The sequence below is a fragment of the Miniopterus schreibersii genome, assembly GCF_964146895.1.
Source record: "Miniopterus schreibersii genome assembly, chromosome: 14".
In the NCBI taxonomy this organism is placed as follows: Eukaryota; Metazoa; Chordata; class Mammalia; order Chiroptera; family Miniopteridae; genus Miniopterus; species Miniopterus schreibersii.
Window position 1 is genome coordinate 41485165 of NC_138114.1, and position 23490 is coordinate 41508654.

The following is a 23490-nucleotide window of genomic DNA, read 5'->3' on the forward strand; positions in this document are numbered from 1 at the left end:
TCTGTGGTGGTTTAGTGTTCACTCCAAATTCTCTTCTAACTGTATCAGCATTGGCCTAGGCATCTTCTGTGTTATCTCAATGGTCATCCAGAATTCCATTCCCCTTTTATCGGTGTTGGCCTTGAATATCGATAGTGATTCTAAGACTGTATGCCCAAATTTCTGTTGGGGTTCTTTTTCATTCACCCAGAATTCAGCTCTAATTCTTAGCAGTGTCCATCCAGAAATTTGCTGGGGGCAGGGAACTCTTGATTTCTCTCTCTCCTATAATCATAATCTCTTTTGATTTCTCACCATTTCAATGAAAACAGCTGCAAGGGGCCTGGTGCAACAGGGAGCCTGGGACTCACTGGAGATCTAAGATTGGTCTGGCTGTCAGGCTGACATGAAGCAAGGCTTGTCTGTCACCCATTACCTGTTGGGTGGTAGACTTTGGTCTTCTTCCTGGAGACATACTGACCTCATTCCATGGCTGGCTATTCCCACTGGGGACTGAATAAGTGCTGATCTAAGAGGGTCCAGGGGAGAGGCCTAAGGTATAGCTCTGGACTCAGGACCAACAGAGAGTTGTGAGGAACTGCTCTGTGCCTGGCTCAGAGGTGAGGGCTCCTGACATCCCTGTGCATTCACAGGCTGAAGATCTACTTGAAACTGCAAGGCTGAGGGAGGGAATGTGATCAAGCCCTGGGGGTGGACTGTTGAAATGCCAGGTGTGTGTGGGCAGAGGTCAGAAATGGGAGATCAGGGAAGGATTTGAGCTGGACATGGAGCTGCAGACATTGGGTAGATGGGGCATGGGAGGGGTGCAGTGGGATCCTAGGGTGTGGGGAGGAGTGTGGGGAAAGGGGCATAAAGCAAAGGCTTGAACGTGGGAATGGGTAAGTGTGTGTGTATATTCTCAGTGACGGGTGTAGTGTGACTGGGCTGGGGGTTCATGCTTCATGGAGACAAATACAGAGAATAAAGATCTTCCTCCTTCCCCAGCTCTTTCCGAGTACCTGTCTGCTTGGGCTAAGTGTCGGGGGAACAGTAACTAGAAGACCTTTAGGGAGGGCTCCTCAGCCCCAGTGGTCATCCATAAATGGGGACTGGATGGGTCACCTCCCACCTTTTCCTTTTATTGTGGTAAAATTCACATAACATAAAATTCACCCTTTTAACATTTTATTTTATTTTTTTACCATTTTAACATTTTAAAGTGTACAATTCAATGGCGTTTAATACATTCACAATGTTGAAGCAACAATCACCTCTATCTAGTTCCAGAATATTTTTATCCCCCCAAAAGAAAAGCCTGTACCCAATAAACAGTCACTCCTCCTTACCCCCTCCCCTGTATCCCTGGCAACTGCTTTCTGTCTCTATGGATTTGCCAATTCTGGACATTTCAAATAAATGGAATCATACTATATTTGTCCTTTTGCGTCTGGCTTCTTTCACTTAGCATAATGTTTTCAGAGTTCATCTATGTTGAAACATGCATCTTTCCTTTTTGGCTGAATACCGCCGTTCCATTGTTTCTGATGCCTCGTTTTGTTTATCCACTTGTCCGTTGATAGATATTGGAGTTGGTTCCACCTTTTGGTTTTTGTGGATTTTGCTGTTGCGGAGACCTGTGGATAAGTTTTTGTTTGAACACGTGTTTTCAGTTCTTTAGGGTATATACCTAGGAGTGAACCTTCCATGTCTTCAACGCTGGTGTTTCTTGAATTGGACATTTCACAAGGCTACTGTTTGTAACAGCCACAGGGAGATTGTACCTCTCCAGCTTGGGCTGGGTGTGACTCCAGCAAGACACCTGTTGTTTCCAGAGTCTCTTTTCCTGCTGGCTGAAGCTCCTGGCCAGCAGAGGGGCCTCTAAGGTCGGCTAGCCAAGGTGCCTTGATTCTACCAGGTGGGTCAGAGTGAGTCACATGAACTTGTCTGCAGTCCCTGAACTTCTTCACTGCTCTCTGAGGGTGGGAGTCGGGGTACCTCCTCTCCGGATAAGGTCCTCGCGCTTTCCCAGCCTTCACCTTCTCACTGCTACTTCCCTGATCTGTGTCTTCAGCACAGATATTGCGAGAGCTGGCCTTTCTGCCTTCAGTTCCTCCTTTGATGCTGCCAGGCTGATCTGCCCTAAGTACTCCTTTTATCATGCCCCTCTTCTAGCCACAGCCTTCAAGGTTATGACCGACATTGCTATAATAAGATAGCCAAGGCCTCCGTTCTTTGGCCAACCCACAGATATTTCCACAGCCTTTGTTTGGGCTCCTTCCTTGGTTGTCATGGCGCTTACAGGTTAGGTGAGCTCATTCAGCTTTCCACCCCCAGCGATGCAGCAGACAGACCTGAGAGAGGGGGCTGGAGGCCTCCTCTGCTACCCCAAACTTCAGAGAGGCTGGGCTGAGACAGCCCCCATGCCCTTGCCCTGACCTTTGAACCCTGAATTGTTAATCATAACAATAATATTTATAGCTACTGTGTATTGGGCAGTTACTGTGTGCCGTGTACGTACTTAAATGTAGATTATTTGCATTGATATCTTTCTGACAACCTATTAGGGGAGGCATCATTGTCAGCATTTTATAGATGGGGAAAGAGAGGCTCAGAGAGGTTAAGTAACTTTCCCTAGACTGCACAGTTAGTAACTGATGGAACTGGGATTTAAATCCAAGTCTCTCTGACTTTAGAGTTCACTATTGTGACCAATACATATACTATCCTGCCCCCATAGAATGTAGTCTTAGTGAGTTTTGCCTTCCATTGTGGGGAAGAAACTGGGGAGCAATCTCCAGGTCTCTGGACAGGGCTCCAGAAGCAGGTGAGGGAGTATCATGGAGTTTTTAATGCTCTTTCCTAGCCCCTGCCCCTTACACTTCCCTATGGGGTTTTTCGCCATGTACACAGACACTTTCAAGGGAAACTTTCTGTTTCTTTGGGCTTTTCTCAAAGTGATGTTTTTCTACTGCCTGTATCAACATCAGCATCAGCTGGAATCATGTCTACAATGCAGGTCCCCAGCCCCCCAGCCCAGACCCACTGTCTCAGAATATTTGGGGGATAGGACCCCCTAAACCCCAGGTCATTCTGATATACCCCAAGGTCCAAGAACTATCAAGGCTGTGGGGCCTCAGAACAGACTCATTCTGTCACTCTTGAAGTGAGTGAGATCAGGCATCTGGAATCGGATAGGGAAGGTCTGGAATGGAGCTGCAAGGGCATCTCACCAAGGGCATGACAGCAAAGGCACAGAGGCAGGACAATGCCAGGTGTGTGCAGGACCAATGAGCAATTCCTCCTGCCTGGGTTGGGGGTCCCCAGTGGGGAGATGAACATGTCAGTCTCTGAAGTTGGGCTGGATCTAGAATTTGGAGGGTCTCGGATGTCAGGATGAACAGTTTAGACTTCATCGTGTAGGCAGTGGGAGCCATGGATGACTTTTGAGCAGAGTAGTATAGTGATTTCTTTTAAATAGCAACAGCACAATGGGGTGGAGGGGATGAAGCATCGTGAGCCGCTGAGAGGATAATGGAGGCTGCAGGGCTTCTATCTTAGACCAAGCTAAAGGGCTGGGTAGGGCAGCCAAGCTGACAACCTCATCTAGGGTTCCCGTGGGTGAGTCTGGAAGCATTCCGACTTATGGCCATGGTCAGCAGGGCCATTGCTCATCAGAAAAAAAAAAATCATTTTTAAGGAGCCCAAATCCTGATCCTAGGTACTATGCTAAGTACATTCATGTAGGTTAATTCATTTAATCTCCCAATTAATGTGAGGTAGGTATTATTATCCCCATTTTATAGGTGAGAAAATTGAGACTAATGGGTGTTAAGAATTTTATCCAGAAACACTGAACTAGGAAACAGCAGAGCTGGGATTTCTACCCAGGACACCAAAGCCCATGAGGGAGAAAATTGGTCTTGGGGGGAAATTCTGCATATGGGGAGCTCTCTTTTCCCTGACCCTCTGGGATGGTATGTGCCCACTTCCAAGATGTGCACATTGAGGCCCAGGCATTGGCTCCAGATCACAGAACTCAAGATGGAGGCAGGAAGAGCAAGAGTGAAAACAGAAGAGGAAGAGTGGGGAGGAAGGAAGGCAGGATCTTGTCACTGCCCAGGGGATACCTCCACCCCGGTGTGCCAGTTGCCTGCACCTATTTCTTGTTGGTCGGTGACTCTCTCATTCCTGATCCTGCACACCCAGGAGCTAGAGGATGAGGGGCTGCTTCTCACTGAAGCAGGTTGCTTTGGCAACCCTGGGTAGATGCAAGTGGTCTCCTTGGTAACACCTGGGAAACCTGCCTGCAGGGATGGAGAGAAGTGGACTGGCCAGCAGTCAGGCTGGGTGGCACAGGCAGAGCCAAGCCAGGCCCCTGAGAACTCAGGCTTGTGAGGGGGGTGAGGCTTGTGGAATAGCCTGTGCTGCCTGTTGGCCATTTTCTAGCAAGCCAGAGTCCAGAGGCCCTGGGGACCTGCCTGGTGGGGCCAGAAGCCCTAATGGGCCTGCCCAAGAAGTGGGAGGAGATGGGGGTGGGGGTGGGAACAGGATGTGAGGGGGAGACTGGAGTCCCTGGATGACAGATCCAGCTACGGGGTTTATTAAAAGATGCTTATCTGAGGTCATTACCCGGATCCTGCTGCTTCGGGAGATGAGCAGGTGCCGAGGCCTGTGGGGGTGGGGCTGAGAGAAAAGAAGGGCTGGGACAGGAGGAGGGGATAGATGGAGTCACTGGGAGGCAGGTGGCAGCCTTGGCTTTCTTCTCTAGCTGCGGCTCTGGGGGTAAGCAAGGCTCTGTGCTGGGCTCCCCGATTGAAGTTGCCCCAGAGTGAGGTTGGGGTTCCAGGGATGCTGTGAGGCACAGGGCTCATTCTGTTTAACAGATGCATACTAAGCACCGGTGACGGGTTCGATGCTGTCCTCGGCGAGAGGATGCGGTGGTACACAGGGCAGAGGCGGGCTCACTGCCCCGAGCTTCCCCTCCAGTGGGGGAGGCAGACGGGAACAGCAATGACATGAACGAAAGTGAATCAGAATCTGTCAATAACTGCTAGCATGCTGTGCTCCAGAGCCTGCGCTAAGCTTTTTACACCTATTATCTCATTTAAGCTTTAAAACAACCATGTGAATAAGTACGATTATTAAGCCATTTATTTATTTATTTTTTAAAATTTTACTTTTGTTTAAAATATTACAGATGTCCCTTTTTCTCCCCAATGACCCGTTCCACCCCGTCCCTTCCCCCTTCCCAGTCCCTCTCCCCACCATTTATGCGTGGATAAACTGAGGCTCACATGGCTGGTACGAGGTAGAGCTGGGATTCTGGCCACGATCTCTCTGATTTTGGAGCACTCTCTCTCTTAAAATAATCTTTTTATTTTGGAACAGTTTTAGATTTACAGAGTTATTGCAAAATAGCACAGAGAGCTTCCACATACCCCATACCCAGTTTCCCCCATTATTAACATCTCCCATTAGTATGGAACATTTGTGACAGTGAATTAATATTGATACATTGTTATTAACTAATGTCCATATTTTATTCAGATTTCCTCAGTTTTCCCTAATGTTCTTTTTCTGTACAGGATCCCGTCCAGGATGCTGCATTATATCTTTATTCACCACATTATATATTAGGTTGTCATGTTTTCTTAGGCTCCTCTTGGATGTGACACTTTCTCATCTCATCAAAACCTTGACAGTTTTAGGTACTTTGTAGACTGTCGCTCTGTTGTTCTTCCCATGACGAGATGTGGTTACAGGTTTTGGAGAGAAAGACCAGAGAGGTGAAGTGCCATTTTCATCCCAGCATATTAACAGTGCATGCTGTCAACATGATGTTGACCTTGAGCTCATGGCTGAGGTAGTGCTTGTTAGGTTTCCCCAGTGTAAAGTCAAAGTTACACTTTCCCCCCTTTCCACACTGTGCTCTTTCGAAGAAGGTGTCCATGGGTGGCCCACACTTAACGGGTGGAGAGTTACGCTCCACTTTCTTGAGGGTGGAGGATCCACTACTTTAACTGCCCCACTCAACTATATCTTCACCCAAACAGTTACATTTGGATAAGGGGTGGGTGTGAGAGAGAAGCTAGGGAGCTATGGTGGGGGAACTTGACCTGGTTTGAAGGCCTGGGAAGGTTTCCTTAGGGAAGTGATCTGAAACTGAGTAAGGGTCAGCTTCATGTTCCTAGAGGCGGTGCTCCTGGCATGTTGGGCGTGGGGCTCTCATTTAGCATCCCTACCCCTGCCTGTTAAATGCTGCTGGCCACCTTAAAGGTCACTGTGACATTTAAAAAAATGTCACATATTTTTAAAAGCAACCCAGGGAGGGCTGTACCACCCTCAACTGAGAGCATTGAGCTGGGCATGGGGGACATTGGTGAAGGGTGTTACTGGTAGGGAGCCTAGCACAAGCCCCTTTGCTCAAGGACAGAGCTTAGGGCCGGCTCACCACTGCTGCTGAGGATGAGGGGCTGAGTCCAGGCCAGTGTCATCTCAGCCCTGCAGGCCAAGGAACTTTCAGCAGAAAATCATTAAGCGGCTGCTCCCTTGCTTCTCTGTCCATGGAAGAAGTTGCTGGTCACAAAGGCTGACTGTGTGGGGCTAAGGCAGGAGGAAGAGAGAGGATCCTTCTTGGGATGAAGGGAGAAGGGAAGGGACGTGTGTCTGCTGGCTTACCTGGATGAGCTTCTTTGCATCTGTTGTCCCCAGAATGCTATCATGGCCACTCCAGAGGTTGAGGTAGGGACAGAAAAGGGGAAGGTGCTGTCATGTGATTAGGGTGGTGGCAGTTCCACATGCTCCTGGCTTTCACCTTCATCTTTCCCCCTTGGCTGCCCGGTCTCTGCCTGCATCTGCTGAAAGGCTGCTGTTCTCCAGGGGCTGGGCCAGTCTAGAGTGTGTGTGTCCAAGTGAGGGTGCCCAGGTGCCCTGAGAGCGAGGTGAGGAGGCACTTTGCCCTGATGAGAATAGAGTGAAACGGCTGGATGGTCTAGCCGATTCATTTCAGTGTCGGCGACCTCCCTGCACCCCCGTGTTAGGCACGGTGCTGGGCATGCAGAACTGAGAGGTGAGTCCTGGGCATCTTCTGCCCTTGAAGGGCTCATAGCCCAGCCTCACCCAGTTTAGACATCAGTCCGTGCTGGCAGAATGTCCTGGAGCCCTCCTCCTCGGAGTCAGCTTTCTTTCCCTTGTCTTTCCCTGACCTTCCAGCAAATCCTCCTTCGAATGCCTTCTCCTCGAGGGGAGAGGACTGGCCGGTGGTCAGGTGTGTGCACGGGGCTGATGGAAGGGCCTCAAATAGATCATCGAGGGTGTTCTGTCCTCTCTCCTTTCTCAGCCCAGATCTGGGGCTCTCAGCCCCAAAGAGGGGAAGTGACTTGCCCAAGGTCATACAGCTGGACTGGACCAGATGGTAATAAGGTCTCAAGGCTCTGACCTTGCGGGATATTGCTCTCAGGAGCTGGCAGAAGTTAACTCAGACGCTCACGGGGACGAATGCTCACCCTAACTGTGATGTGTGCTGTCCCCAGGGGACCTATTGAAGGACTTTAAACAGAAGAGTAACAAGATCACTTAGATGTCTTAGAAAGCTCTGGGGCAAGAGAGGGGCAGGGGAGGGGCCAGGCAGGGGGCTGTGCAGTCTTCCAGGGGAAGAGAAATGTGTGACTCCTGCCAGTGCGGGGCAGTGAGCAGGGAGGCATGTACATTGATTTGGGAGAGCCTTTAGAAGACTCTGACTCTGGGGCAGTGGTCAGTGAGGCACCCAGAGGGCTTAGCCTGGAAGAGCTTGGATACACTGGGAGGGTGAGCCTCTTGGGAGGTTAGGGCTGTGTGTGTTCCCTCGAGAGCTGTGTCCCACCCAAGTCCTTGAGGTCTTAGGGCCAGGAGGAGAGACAGGTGAGCAGGTCAGGGCTTGCTCAGAGTTCTTGGCTGCATCCCTGCCCCTTGGGACACCATCAATAATTAATGTTCCCTCTGCTTTTCACAGGTGGCTCCTGGGTGGGCAGAGGCAGGGCCCTGGCACCTGTGGTGTGATGTGCATCTGACATCTGCTGGTCCCCGAGCCAGGGGCCTTCAGTACTGCCCTAGCCAGGCTTTCTCAGGTGACTTCTTGTTCCCTCTGGGGGCCAGATCCCCTGCATACAAGCACAAACCATAAAAGGTGGCCATAAATCAGCTGGGACAGGCCAAGGCTGCTCCGGTTTTCCCAGAGTTGAGATCAAAGCCCCAGCCCCTCACCCTGGGGCTCATACTTGTTAAATTATTAAACTGTCAAGGGAGAGGAAGACAGGAGGGACTGGATGGATGGCCATCTAGTAAGATAGAATGCGGAAAAGTGGGCTGAGAAATGAGGCAGCAGGTGGGAAAGGGGAAGAGAGGAGAGGAGAGAAAAAAAGCTGTTTGTCCCCTGGGCTTTGACGAAATTGTAATATCAAGTGTACAATGTGATGTTTTGATATATTTACACATTGTGAAACGATTCCCACAATCAATTAACACATTCATCACTTCACATAGCTACTTTTTAATTTTTTTTTGGTGAAAATGCTTAAGATCTACTCTCTTAGCAGATTTCAAATGTACAATATAGTATTATTAGCTGTAATCACCATGCTGTGCATTAGATCCTCAGAACTTATTCATCTGATAACTGAAAGTTTATACACTTTGATCAACCTTTGCCCATTTCCCTTCCCCCCCAGCCCTTGGCTCCATGATTCTACTCTGTTTCTGTGAGTTCAACCTTCTTTTTTTTTTAGATTTCACATATAAGTGATGGTATACAGAGTTTGTCTTTTTCTGTCTTCACTTAGTATAACACCCTTCAGGTTTATCTAAGTTGTTGCAAATGGCAAGAGTTTCTTCTTTTTTATGGCTGAGTAATATTCCACCGTATATATGCCACATTTCCTTTATTCATCTGTAAACAGACACTCAGATTGTTTCCATATCTCGCCTCTTGTGACTAATGCTGCCAGTGAACATGGATGTGCATATATCTCTTCAAGATAGTAACTTCGTTTCCTTCGGATATATACCCAAAAGTGGGATTGCTGGAAAATGTGATAGTTCTATTTTTGATTTTTTGAGGAACCTCCATACTGTTTTCCAAAATGGTTGTACCAGTTTACATTCCCACCAACAGTGTACCAGGGTTCCCTTTTCTCCACATCTTCAATATTTATCTCTTATCTTTTTGATATTAGACATCCTAACAGGTATGAGATGATATTTCATTACGGTTTTGTTTTGCATTTCCCTGATGATTAGTGACATTAAGTACCTTTTCATATCCCCATTGGCCATTTGTACATCTCATTTGGAAAAATGACTATTCAGTCATTTTAAAAATTGAATTATTTTTTTGCTATTGACTTGTGAGAGTCCCTTATATGTTTTGAATATTAACCCCTTTTCAGATGTATGGTTTGCAGATATTTTCTCCCATTCCATAGATTGCCTTTTAATTTTGTTGATTTTGGGGGGTTTTTTTTGGTGTGCAGAAACTTTTGAGTTTGATGTAGTCTCACTTGTTTGTGTCTTCAGTGTCTTTCATGAATGTTTTATAGTTTTCAGTGTATAGATCTTTACCTCCTTAGTAAGATTTATACCTAAATATTTTTTTGATGCTATTGCAAATGGATTAATTTTCTTAATTTCTGTTTTTAGATAGTTTGTTGTTAGTGACTTTTGTATGATTTTGTATCCTGCAACTTTACAAAATTTGTTATTAATTCTAGTGTTTTTGTGTGTGGAGTCTTTAGTGTGTTCTACAGAAAAGATCATGCCATCTGCAGACAGACGTTTTACTTCTGCCTTTCTGATTTGAAGGCCTTTTATTTATTTGTCTTGCCTCGGTGACTAGGACTTCCAGTATTATGTCAAACAGAAGTGGTAAGAGCGGGCATCCTTTCCTGGGCTGGGCCTGGCAGACCCTTGGGCTGAGGAGACCGACCAGCCAGACACCTGGACTGTGATGTGGAGCCAGGAGGATGCAGGAAGCAGTGGGGCACGGCTGTGAGTGACCAGGATGCCACTCACATGGTAGTTCCTGTGTCAAAGTGGAGCCCTCCTAGGAACTGGCGCTCTGGTTGTGTGACATTCCTCTGGTTCTGTCATAGAACAGAAGGAGTCCGCCCACCCGGTGCTGGCAGAGCTAAACACCAAACACCGAGAATTGAAGTGGAGAAATATTGGCTATTTTATCGATGAATTGCACCATCCAGGAGAATGGGAAGCTAATGCTCAAAAGCCCGAATTCCTTGATGGCACGTAGGTTACCGATGCCGTGGGTTAGGGGTTCGAGGTTGTGCTGGGAGCTGATTGGTTGGAGGTGAGGTAAGGGCAATGAATCATTTCTTCAGGTCTTGAGAACAGTTCTGAGGTCATTTCCAGCATTCCTCTCTCTGGTCTCATGTGATAATAGCCAGGGGATCTTTCTATCTTAGGACTCAAGAGCTGAAACATAGGTCAGGATGTTATCTTAAGTCTGCTAGAGGTCTGGACCATGTGACCATTAGTCAGGTCCAGGCTACTGTCTTCTGCTGCCTTGGGGGTTGCTGATTATCCTGGGGAAAGGCTAGGTCTCTGGGGGGGGGGGGGAATGATTGCTAGAGCTAGGATTTAAAATTAAATTTAATCAAAGTCACTGCCAAATGTGAAGGAAACTGTTTAGGGAACTTGGGTTTCTTCATGTGGTCCCCAAGTTGAGATTGTGCTCAAGAAACAAAATCTAAGAAAAATCTAGTTCAGCTGCTGAGAAGAGTTTCCCCAAGACTCAGGACTTGTTCTGAAAGTGGGGGTTTCCTGTCTGGTGCTAAGGTCCAGTTCTCAGGTCACAAGGTTCTGTTTTGGGGTGAAGGTGCCATTTCTGCAGGCAAGATTCTGGCTTGGTAATGTTTGGGGGTGTCTGAGTTCCATGCTGGGGTGAAGGTTATATTCCTAGAAGAGAGCTTTCATTTCAGGGTCTAGGATACATGATTACAGTTGAGCTTTGAACCTTGGGGCCAAGAGTGCATTTTGGGGCTCCATATTCTAGGACTGTGTTGAAGTTTCCTTCTTGGGCTTGGGGTTTGACTATCAAACTGGAGGTCTTGTACCTGGGGAGGAAGGGAAGAGCTAGAGGGTGCCCTGGAAATGTCCACACAACTGGACCCCTTTCGCTTCTAGGGAAGACTTTCTGGGACCGGCAGCAGAGGAATGGGCCTATAGGCTCATGACCTGGAGGTTGGAGGCCTGGGTTTCAGCCCCGCCTGGATGTGAGACCGAGAATAAGTCACCTGTAGGCTCTAGGTGTCCGACAAAGCATCGCCCTGCAGTGGTGTTGACTCACAAAGTGCCATCCAAGTTTGCTTGATCTTCCCAAAATGACACTAATGATGGGCTCCATAGGCACCGATGACCATTGCTCAGTGAGTCAAAACCATGATGACAGCACTCAAGTTGCTCTGGGCACTGCCAGCTTGGTCCAATTAGTGCCAATCAGAACTTAACTTATGCTGAGGGGCCCCTCAGGGGAGGGAGCACACATTGAGTGGGATATGTTAAATCTGGGTCCCCTGGGGCTTGGCATGTGGCTTGGGTGGATGGCAGCTGGGCTGGGCTGGACCAACAGCCTTTTTTCCTAGTGGGCCAGCTCTCAAATGGCCCAGGCAGTGGGTGCGGACATGCTGTAACTGTGGTCTGTGGAGCCCTGGCTCTCTGTGCTGTGCAGAGCCACTGGGATGCAGAGGAACTGCTGTGTCCTCTAGCCCCCAGCCTGGTTGGTACCTAGCTGAGAAACACCTGCCTCTATAGAGGGCCACCACCTTACTCCCCTCTCCTGCTTCTTTCTCTCATTACTTCAATGTGGATCCCCTTCTCAGAGAGCTAGTGTTACTGGGAAGAAAAATTCCCTTACATTTGTCCTGGACTTTCCACTTTACGAAGCCCTGTGCCTCTTCCCCATGGATCTTGCTCCAGATCTCCTAGAGCTTGCTGAGACAGGTGGTGTTGACCTTATTTCCTGGAGGAATAACCTGAGGTACAGTTGGGTGGACATTTCCAGGGCACCCTCAATGTTTCTCATACCCACTTGCCCAGGGTCACACACTGGCTGGTGGGCCTTGAATGGGGAGCTCCTGCCTATTGGCCTCCTAACCCCCATCCACCCCCAATGCAGGTAGATGTTCCTCTTTTCTACCTAAATGGGAGATAGCAGTGAATGGTGCAGAGCTGTTAGGGTGAGGCCATGCAGGGAGTTTCCAGCTCAGGGGCAATTTCCTGATGTTCCAGAAGAACTTCTCCTTTAGGACATGGAGCCCCTTCCCTGTGACCCAGGACACTCAGGCATCTGAGAAGATGGGGAAGTTTTCTGTCCTTGGGAGATAGGGTGTTCAGGGATCCCCAAGCTCCACTCTCTGGGTCTGGCCAAGGTACATGGGAAAGTGAGAGGCTTGGGGGCCCTGTTGGGTTATGGAAACCCAACCCAGACATTGAACGCTGGTGTAGCCCAACAGGCCTCTGGAGTTCACCAGAGGCATCTGGGGTGACCTGGCCAGTCAGTTGTGCCTCGGGTGTGAGGAAGGAGGAGGGAAGATAGGCAGGTTGGAAGACACTGAGGTTGAGGCATGAGCTCTGGAGTCAGCCTTTGTCTTTGCTACCCATGCCACCTGGAGCCAGAGGCTTACCTTCTCCATATCCTAATTCCTTGTTGGAGATGATGCTTGACTAGTAATAAACACTAGTTATTATTGTTATCATTAGCTTCAACCTTTAAGTCTTGGTTTATACATCACTTCCACCAGGAAGCCTTCCCTGACCACCCTGGCTATGTTAGATGGCCTCTGTGTCCTCTTCCACTGTTGCCCTGTGCTCTTCGCGTAACACTGATCATAGTAATTGTTGGGGCCTCTTTATTGCCTGGCTTGCTCACCATTGTATCACTACCATCAGTGCTCGGCGCATGCAGTAGTCACTTGACAAATATTTCGAAATGACTGCAAGATTGGACTGATCCTGGGGAAATCAAACTTTTCTTCCACTGCCCCTCAGGGCTGCTGCAACCCGTGTTCTTTCCTTTGTTGAAATAGCATTTCTCGAATACCAGGCTCTAGAGCCAAGACAAGAGAAAGTGAGAGCGGTATGGAGCTGTTGGTTCACTCATTCATTCCCTGATGGCACAGGCCTGTGCTGGCTTCTGGGGACAGACATGCCCCTGCCCTCATAGCACTTGTGATGCTGATAGTTGGGACTGAGTGGGGTCAGGGAGGGCTCCCAGGAGGAGGGATTGGTTTGGAAGAGTGGTGGGGAAGTTTGGATAGATGCAGAAGGGCTTTCTCTTGGGGGTGAGCAGGGACAGATGGAGGAGATGGAGCAGCCTGCGCATGCACCAAGGCAAGGCTGGACAATGACAGTGCGGCCCGAGGGTCCAAGGGCCTCGACTGAACGGATTCAGAAGCTGTGGGTGCTACGTATCCTAGCTCTGCCATCCACACACAAGTGACCTCGGGTAGGTCATGTGATTCCTCTAAGATGGGAACTGTGATGTCTGCCACTCAGGGTTGTCAGATCACAGCGGCAAAGAATTTTCTAAAAGGACATGGCCCAGGTAATGGAGGGATGGAGGCGCAGGGCCTGCAGGGTTAGGCTAGGAGCGTATGTCTGGAGGGGGTCTCTATGGGAAAACAGGAAGACAGTCCTGCTCCCTGTTTTATAAATAATTAAATTCTTATCTCAGGTTTGTGGTGTCCATACTGCAGGAAGGGGGTGGGGCAGCTGGGAACAAGGAGCTGTATTGTCTGGGAAGCGGTAGAGTCCCTTCCCCCCCACTTTTCCCTCCCTCCTGGCCTCCTGGTTGTGGCAAGTGGGGTGGGGGTAAGAAGGAATCTTCTAGGTCTTCTACAGTCTTCTTGCCGCTGGCTGCCTAACTGCGTCCCTGCATTTCGCTCTTCACGTTCTCATTGTCCGGTCCCCCTTCTCATTCCCACATCTGCAGGCACAAAGGACCACTTGCCCCTCTACCCCCAGGCCCCGTGCCTCTTGGCCCAATTACCCCATGCCTGCCCCACAGTGCTGTCTGTTTAATCCCTTCTCCCTCCCCAGTGGCCCTTCTCAAACACCCCTGTCTGCAGGAGTCTGGCACCCACAGCCAGGTGTGCCAAGCTTTTGAGGGGCCTCAGGGGAGCACTGACCCCTCCCTCACCCCATGCTCCAGAGACAGTCGCTTTTTCACATTTAGTGCTTAATACTGAGAATGTGAAGGTCTGTTTAGTCTTGTCCAGCTAACATAAACCAGCCGGAACTGGGCCCTGGCAGGGACTGTGCTGTAAGTTGCCTTATTTGGAATGAAATTCATTGTTTTTCACTGAGAGACAGGGGGCTTTGGGGAGGCCTAATGGAGACTGCCCCCCTCCCCAGGGTGTGGCCTGAGTGGCCTCTCCAAAGGTCACCAAGGTGTCTGTGACACTGAGGCTGGCCCTAGGACACCAACCACACCAGTGCCTCAGGCATGGAGAGGGCCTGAGGTCATGTTGTCCAACCCTGTCCTTTTACGGGGGAGAAACTAAGTCTCAGAGAGAAGGCACGTGCCCAGAGTAACGGGGCAAGTTGAAGCAGATGGAGGCTCCTGACTCCCTGGCTCTCAGATCTCAGATCTGTGCTGGCCTAAGGGCTGGTGGGGGTGGTGCCCTGGAATGGGCTGGGGGCGTGGATGAATCTGACTGGAAGTGACCCGCAGTCTGGAAATCGCCTATGGCTTCTGGGACTGAGTACAGAGGCCGGGGACAGTGAACCGAGGAGAGGGGGCATGGGAGAGGAGGCAGGGGAAGAAAGGAAGGGGGTGGTGAGAGGAAAGGGAGAGGTGGCTGAGGGGTCCAGGAGAGGGGGGTTCTGGTTCTGACTCTGCTGCTGTCACTGTGACATTGTGTCTCAAGTGCCTTCTTCCCCACCTGTCCTAGAAGCTCCGCCTTGTTTTGCACATCTCTTAGGGTGGGTATCCGGTGAACGGAGGTCAGGGAGCATGTCTTACCTGGGATAGGCTGTGCGACCCAGCTCACTGGGCAGGCTGTCAAAATCTGGGGCTCTCTAGAGGGAGCAGTGAAGGTCTTTGCAAGGAGGACATCAACTTATGTATCCAAAATGTCTGTACCTGAGCGCCCAATAAATAAAGTGGGGAGTGGGGGACAGGGAGCAGGCATCGTGGCTGGTGGCCTCGGAGCTGTGCAGCTTCCCCAGGCCCACCTTGCGCTCTCTGTGGCCCTGTTTCCTTTGCTCTATACTGGGCCCCTATCCTTAGCTCTATCTCAGGCCCTTACTCAAATTTCAGCAAGTGCATGTTTAGATAATCTCTCTAGAGAAAGTTCCCATTTAACATTTTTTTTGAAAGTTCTCATTTATTAGCTCATTCTTTTCACAGAGAACACCCAGCTGGGATGCAAGAAGCTGTAACTGACCAGCGTAGGAATTCCTGAGGCTGGAGAAGGGAAGAGATGTTAGAAAGTGCAGGCCTGAGAAATCCTAACTGGGAGGCCCCTGGTGCTGGGGAAATTAGGGCAGGAGACACTGCGTTGTTTATGAATATTTCATTCATTGCTCTGTTAGCAGTGGTGCTAGTACTAGTACCCAAGGCTGTTTATAAAGGTACATTAACTGCCTGCTTCTACACGCCTCGGGAGGCATTCATTTACAAAAGATCATCTCGTTGCCTAGAGAAAACCACCACCTAGTGAAACGTTAAACGCAGCCTTAAAAGTGGAAGGTGATAATTTATGGACCAACGTCCACACCGGCCCTGGCTGTCTCGGGGCAACGGGAGCCCTTGAAGGTTTTAGATTTGCTTTATGGACGGATCAGTCTAGCTGCCCTGTGGAGGGCTGGACAGAGGGTTGGCTGTTGGCACCTTTTCCACCTACAAGAGGCTAGCCCAGTGCTAGGGGAACCTGGTATCTGGCCAGGGAGATGGGGACACAATTTAAGGATTTAATGCCTTCTGAACACAGCCCAGGTCACTTCACTAACAGGGAAATGCCTGCTAGGTGGACCCAACACTTGGGCCCACCTAGTAGGGCTTCATCTCCCATGGTCCCACCAGAGTGTGCCTTAGTGTTGCCCTTTTTTCCCTGATTCCTTGGCATCCAATCAACACATCCTTTCTTTAAATTTACTAATACCAGTCAGGGCTTCTTTAAGTTAAGGATGGCCTCTCCATACATAGAAATACTTTGCAGCTTTTAATATTATGAGGTGCTGTGATAAAAAATGTCCACCATATTTTAAGAGAAAAAAGCAAATTGCATGATACGCATAGTGTGCATTATATGATCCTATTTGTATTTAGAAAATATTTTTTCTCCCTCTTCCCCCCTCTCCTCCCTTCCTTCCTTCCAACTAATATTTATTCAGTGCCTACTAAGTGCCAGACACGTTTTTAGTCACTAGGATAAAGCAGTGAACAAATTCCCTGTCTCATGGAGTTACATTCTTATGAGGAGAGGCAGACTTAAAAAAAAAAAAAGGTGCCATATGGGATGTCAGATGGTGATAAGTGCCATGAAGAGAAATAAATCATGGGGTGTGGCAGGGCTAGGGATTATAGGTGGGGGGTCTATGGATGTTTACATTTTTAAATAGGTTGGCCAGAGAACGCCTGAGAGCATTTGAAAATGACTGGAAGGAGGTGAGGGAGTGAGTGATGCAGATATTTGGGGAACAACTCTCTATTCTGGGGTTGGATACCTTGACGTCCATCTGTACATCTGCTCATCACTCGTCCCTCTTTCCTTTGTCTGTACAAATACAGACCGAGTCAGAGTGGATTCCCACCCAGCTGTGAACAGTGGCCACCTCTGCGGAATAATCTAGGGGAGTTGGATGGGGGAATGGCATGCTTGTATTTTTTACTCCATACTAGTAGGTACTATTTTTTTAGATTAAAAAAAAATAATAAGCCTGTATTGCTTTTATATTTTAAACATAAAGAAACAAACTTTTATATCCCTTCCCCTCTCCAAAGAGAGGGTGTCTACAGAGTCCCATCCCTGCTTTGACAAGTTGTATTGAGGAAGGAATGAGTTCCTTGGTATATAATAGCCAGTGGTCGTGCCTGGTGCTTAGTAAATGTTAAATTCCTTTTTCCTTCCCTTAATTCTTCCTCTCAGTGGCCAGGACAGGGCTAGGCATCCGAAAGTGTATACCTAAAAGTGGAATTCACTTGCCTCACTGGGAGCCCCAGGAGTCAGTTCCAGGGCTCTACCTGTTATAACTCTGGGGGCTGTTTGGCTCTGGTTCCCCACCATAGAGGTTAAAGAATCCCTTAAGGACTTCTCTAGAAGACCCCAAATCCTTAAACCTGCGTGTGGTTTTGGACCTCCTGTCTCAGAAATCATGCTGCATCCGCCTCATTCATTTTGTCATCATTTTAAACTACTATTGCACCAGCAACAGATGCTTTAGGAACAGTTTATTGCTTAAATTATTATAAGAGTAATATACCCTTTGACCAATATCTCCCCATCTTCCCCACCATTCTACTCTCTGCTTTTATGAGTTTGACTTTTTTACATTTCACGTATAGGTAAGATCATGCAGGATTTGCCTTTCTCTGCCTTGTTTTACTTAGCATATCCTCTAGATTCATCCACGTTGTCCCAAAAGGCAGGATTTCCTTCTTTTCTAAGGCTAAATAATATTCCATTGTGTATATCTACTACATTTTCTTTTTGTCCATTCATCTATAGGTGGACACTTAGGTTGTTTCCATGTCTTGGCTACTGTGAATAATGCTTCAGTGAATGTGGGGGTGCAGGTATCTGTTCAAGATAGTGATTTCATTTCCTTTGGCTATATACTCCGAACGAAGTGGGATTGCTGGATCATATGGGAGTTCTATTTTTAATTTTTTGAGGAACCTCCATACTGTTTTCCATAGTGGTTGCACCGATTTATATTCCCACCAACAGTGCACAAGGGTTCCCTTTTCTCCACATCGCACCAACACTTATCTCTTGTCTTTTTTATCATAGCCATTTGACACGTGAATTGATGTCTCATTGTGGTTTTGATTTGCATTTTCCTGATGATTAATGATGCTAAACACCTTTACATGTTCTTGTTGGCCATTTGTATGTCTTCTTTGGAAACATGTCTATTTAGGTCCTTTGTCCATTTTAAAAATTGGGTTATTATTTGCTATTGAGTTTCTGATACGTCTTAGATATTAACCCCTTATTAGATGTGTGGTTTGCAATTATTTTCTGCCATTCCATAGGCTGTCTCTTCACTCCGTTGCTTGCTTCCTTTGCTGTGCAGAAGCTTTTTAGTTTGATGCAATCCCATTTGTCTATTTTTGCTTTTGTTGCCTGTGTTTTTGGGTTCATATCCCCAAAAAGACCATTGTCAAGACCAATGTCAGGCTTTTCCCTTTAGTTGTTGGCCAGTAGTTTTTACATTGTCAGGTCTTATGTTTAAGCATTTAATCTATTTTGGGTTGATTTTTGTATATGGTGTGAGATAGGGGTCCAATTTCATAATTTCCCATGTGAATATATTTTCTTAGTACCATTTATTGAAGAAACCATCCTTTCCCCATTGTGCATTCTTGGCCCCCTTGTCGAAGATCAATTGACCATAAATGCTTGGACTTATTTATGGGCTCTGAATTCTGTTCCATTGGTCTATATGTCTGTTTTTATGCTAATAGCTTACTGTTTTATTACAGCTTTGTTATAGTTTGAAATTGGGCAGTGTGATGCTTCCAGCATTTGTTCTTCTTCCTCAAGATTGCTTTGTCTTTTCAGGGTCTTTTATAGACCATATAAATTTTAGGATTTTTCTATTTCTGTGAAAAATACCATTGGAATTTTGATAGAGATTGCATTGAAACTGTGGATTGCTTTGGGTAATACGAACATTTTAACAATATTAGTGCTTCCAATCCAGGAACCCAAGCTATCTTTCCATTTATTTGTGTCCTCTTGAGCTTCTTTCACGGGCATTTTATAGTTTTCAGTGTACAGATCTTTCACTTCCTTGGTTAAATTTATCTCTAAGTATTTTATTCTTTTTGATGACATTGTAAATGGGATTGCTTTCTTACTTTCTTTTTTGGATAACATTTCACAGTTGTCTTGCCTACATGTAATTTATAGCATTTTTTTTGAAGGAGGTGGGAGGACCAGCCTTTAGTGACCCTTCCAAACCATTCAACTTAGCTTGTTTTTATTTTTTAAATAATTGTGGTAAAGTACCCATAACATAAAATTTATCATCTTAACCATTTTTAGGTGTACAGTTTAATGCATTAAGTACAGTAGATTCATATTGTTTTGCAACCATCAACCATACTCCATCTCCAGAACTTTTTTCATTTTCACAAACTGAATCTCTACACCTGTTAAACAACAGCTCTGCATTCCCCCCACCTCCAACCTTCTCAGCCACCATCCTACTCTCCGTCTATGAATTTCAATACTCTTGGTACCTCATATGAGTGGAATCATAGTGTTTGTCTTTTGTGATTGGCTTATTTCACTTAGCATAATGTCTTCAAGGTTCATCTGTGTTGCAGCATGTATCAGAATGTTCTTCCTTTTTAATGCTGAATAATATTCCATTGTATGTATATACTACATTTTGTTTATCCTTTCATCTGTTGATGGACACTTGTTTCTATCTTTTGGCTATTGTAAATAATTCTGCTATGAACATAGGTGTACAAATATCTCTTTGAGACGTTGCCTTCAATTCTTTTGGGTACATGCCCAGAAGTGGAATTGTTGGATCACATGGTAATTCTATTTTTAATTTTTTGAAGAACACATTCAACTTAATTTTTATAGAAACAACAATTTTCTTTCTCCATTCCTCCCTCTCAAACCCATATTTAATGTTTTTTTGTTTGTTTGTTTTTAGTTTGAGTCACTTTATTTTACTGCATAAATATAATTAAGCCATCTTTTGGGTAAGAATTGAGAAAATGAAGCAAAACAGTCACTGATAGAAAGGTGGGAGCATGGGTACACAGGCCGACTTAGGATCAGGGCACATCTTTCCTGTGAAGAGCAACTGCTAAGCTCTAATATCCAGCAACTCATTACTTCCCCCACAGTTGACCCTTTCCCCATTATCACCGCTCTCCCAGTAAGTCAACTGGAATATAACCAAGTAGAAAGATGGTGACTTTTTAAAAATCAAGAACCTCTCAAAGACACAAACAGGCAACCCCAAAGCTTCAAAGCATCTCACAAATTATGTCAAAAGTGGTTCCTCCCTCACTTGATTATCAGAAACATGGCACAGGAACCATTTCCTTCTTGGTCACCACTCTGTGCCCAGTGCCTGGCACCAAGCAGGCACTCCATAAATCTTTGTTGGATAAATGCCTTTGTTAATAAGGAGTTTTTGTAATTCCTTGGATCAGTCAGCTTTCCAGCCAAAAGCTCGTAAGATCAAAATAGGTCAATGCCAATGGAATAGGACTACAATTCAAGACCAGTCACTGGCCCATTGCACAGAGCAGTCTGTTGCTAGGAACTCCCCACCAAAACCCACGTTCCAGTTGGGATGAGAAGACAAGAGTCTCCATGTAAAGTATCCCTACTCCCCAAAGTGTAAACATACCCCCTCCCCTGCTGTCTAATAAAACTTATTTTAAAAATACAAGTGAGTTGGACCTACATCAGAAACAGAATTTCGAAGAGATAGCCAAACTCAATCCTTGCAGGATCTCATTTACATTTTACTTGGGTAAAAGGACCATTGTCCATGGCTTTGTACATACATTGCCTTCTAAGGTAGAGTTTAAATTCCTGTAAGACACTGCACGCCCACACACCCATTAATGAACACGTAGCTCTCCTTGCTCAATAAGTGAGGCTGGTCTTTTGAATATCTTTTAAATAACCTTGAAAAGTCCCAAGTTTTGTTGTTGTTGTTTTTTAAACAAAAAACACTCTATAGTCAGGAGTCCACCAAGTTAAGATGAAGTGAGGGACACCTGTACGATTTTGTTCCCATTTCCGTGGTTTAACCCAATGGCCTCAAAGGAGTTGGCCGAGTTCCTGAAGCACTTGGACCCCCTTTGGCCTTGCCCCTCTCCCAAGGGAAAGACTCAGTGACGTGGTGACCAGGGTTATCCTGTCCTCTGGCGTCTGAAGGCATCCGAAGCCCTCGAGGAGATGGTGGTGGTGGCAGGGTGAACACAGTCTCTAGACGATTTTTTTTTAAAAACAGCTTTATCCAGCTGTTTTTTATAAATGACATACAGTATACGGCACAATTTATAATGGACATTTGATGTGTTTCGCCCTATGTATACATCTGGGAAACTATCAGCACCATCAAGTTAATGAACATCTACATCTCCAGCAAAATTTCCTTTTGCCTTTAGTAATCCCTCTCTCCTACTCCTCCTTCCCCACCCCCACACTCAAGCAACCACTGATCTGCTTTCTTTCACTGTGGGTTAGCTTGCAGTTTTACAATTCTGTATAAATGGAATCAACCAGAATGTCCTCTCTCTTTTCCTCTGGCTTCTTCTGCTCAGTATACTTATTTTGAGAGTCACTCATGTTGTGGTATGTTTTATTAATAGCTCATTCCTTTTTATTGCTTAGTGGTATTCCATGATATGGACATACAATATGGTATTTGCCTTTCTCTGCAGAACGCCTTCAAGGTTCATCCAAGTCGTTGCAAATGGCAGGATTTCCTTTTCTCATTGGCTCGCTTGTTATTGTTATTTGGTTTTCCTTTCTTCTGGACTGGTGGTGACATGGAATCTCAACTGGACACAACAATATCTAAAGGAAAAACAGCTTCTTTCTTGTGCTGCTTTCTCAGGAGCAAGGGGTCTCTGCAGATTTCCCACTAGGCCTCATTGGCTGGAAGTGGGTCACATGGCCACTGTTGACCCAAGCACTGGCCAGGGGAATAGAACCTTTGTGGTTGGGCTCTATGGGAGGATGGCAGCCTTGACTGCACATTAGAACCGCCTGGAGAGCCTTTAGAAGCACCCAGGCCTGCCCCCCTCCCTCGAAGTTTCTGTATTAATTGGCCTGGAGGGGACCTGGGCATCTGTAGTTTTATAACCTCCTTAGGTGATGCTCATGTGCAGCCAAGGTAGAGAACCACTATCATCCTGGAGTAGAACAGATGCTGGAAGTCAGCCACATGTCCATTACTGTCACCTACTAGTTTTGTGTGATGTTGGCAAGTCACTTCGCCTCTTTGAATCTTGGTTTTCTCATCTGTAAATGAGGGCTGGCAGTAGCTCCCTCCTGCAGTTCCTGGGGAGACTGAATGAGCTCTTGGATGCTTGTAGACTTTGCAAACTGAAAGTCACTGACACCCGAAGGATAGCTTCTCCTCATCGTTCAACTTGGAGGGAAAATTTAGCTTCTGTGCTGCCAGGAGCAGCCAGGGTAGAGAGTTCTCCTGAGCACAGCTTCATGCCATTAAAATAAAAAATGAAAGAGAAGGAAAAACGACAGACTAGGAAGCCACAGGCAATTGCAATGTGCTTTTTTCTCCTTGGATGACGTGGATTTGAATGTGTTGCTATAAATGGTTTATGCAGATGAGTTGGAGGGGCCTTCCCCCTGCTGCCTTGATCTTGGAGAGGCTGGGAGGGAGCCAGGCTCAGGTTTTCAGCATTTCAATCTCCTTGCCCTGCACTGTTGGGGGCTGGTGGATGCTCTCCCATTGACTCCAAAGAAGATGGTCAGATAAGGCTGTAGTTCCTCAGTGTTCCAGGACACACCTGGCTGCTTGGCTTCTTGGCCGTTTCTACCTGAGTGAGCATTGGCTGGTGCTGCCAATAGTACTGGGGGAACAAGGAGACCCCCCGGGGGGGCTGTGAGGTCATGGTTGAGGTAGTCCATTGCCTTTGGGTACCACTGAGTCCACAGGGACCTGAGGCATCATGGCTGGGAGGGTACCCTCGGGTCTGAGGCCTGGAGCCTGGAGAAGGGGCAGATGGGGGCCAAGTAAAGGCCACCTGCCATCAGCCCTGGCCTCTTCCTCCCATCTTCTCTCTCCTTTTCTTGCTTCCTTCATAAAATATGCTTTGAGCACTACCCAGTGCCTGCGCTGGGGATCTGGAGCTAAAAAGACGTCGTCTGCCCTCAGGCTGCTTCCAGTATGGGAAAGGGACCCTTATCATCACTGCAGGGCTGGGGCTGCACAAACGGTTGGACGTGCCTTGGAGAAGGAAGGTCTAGTCTGCCTTGGGCATTGGGATGATCTCAGAAAGATGCCTCCGAGCTGAACAATGAAGGTGAGGTAGGAGTTTTTGAGGAACCAGTGTTGGGGGAGGGCATTCCAGGTAGAGGAACAGTGTTCAAAGAGTCGTGGACATGTGCGATGTGACCATGTCCTGGGACATACGTGGGTCATGGGCATGAAGTGTCGTTACCTGGGGTTGTAGGTGAGGCCAGACACCTGGGCTAAGACCAGTTCACAGAAGACCTCAGAGGATATCTGAGCTGGGCAGTGACCCAGTCCGATTTGTCAGGCTGACAGGTCAGCCTGCAG

The 23490-nt window shown here is 47.2% G+C and overlaps 1 protein-coding gene across 1 annotated transcript in view; it reads left to right on the forward strand.

Moving 5' to 3' along the window:
• Positions 1 to 23490, forward strand: part of NEURL1 (neuralized E3 ubiquitin protein ligase 1) — a 69236-nt gene that overhangs the window by 2841 nt on the left and 42905 nt on the right. The gene's annotated exons all lie outside the window — the stretch shown is intronic.